Source organism: Ictidomys tridecemlineatus, chromosome 11 (genome assembly GCF_052094955.1).
Source record: "Ictidomys tridecemlineatus isolate mIctTri1 chromosome 11, mIctTri1.hap1, whole genome shotgun sequence".
NCBI classification, from domain to species: domain Eukaryota; kingdom Metazoa; phylum Chordata; class Mammalia; order Rodentia; family Sciuridae; genus Ictidomys; species Ictidomys tridecemlineatus.
In genome coordinates this window covers 116865209-116865547 of record NC_135487.1, presented here as the reverse complement: position 1 = coordinate 116865547, position 339 = coordinate 116865209, and positions in this window count along the sequence as shown.

Genomic DNA, 339 nt, shown 5'->3' with positions numbered 1-339 from the left:
GCAGCTCTGGCAGGGGGGTTGCGGGGGGGGGGGCAGGAAGCTGTGCAGCTCCTCAAACCCGCTTCCTGTTAGAGCATCTTTGCAACCACAGGGCCTGGGGTGGGGGAGGTAGCTGACACTCACATCCTCACCCATTGCTGGAACTTCACCCATTGGTCAAGGAGAGGTGACGTCAGAGCCCTGGGGTGGGGTGATGGTGCCTGGGGCATGAGCAGGTGACTGACACCCCTAGAGACCAGAATCCTTGGGTCCATCATGGAGACCTGAGGTTTGCCTAGGAGGAAGGTGGTACAGGGCCTGAGAAGTACACCCAGGAGGGAGCATTCCCAGGCTCCACTT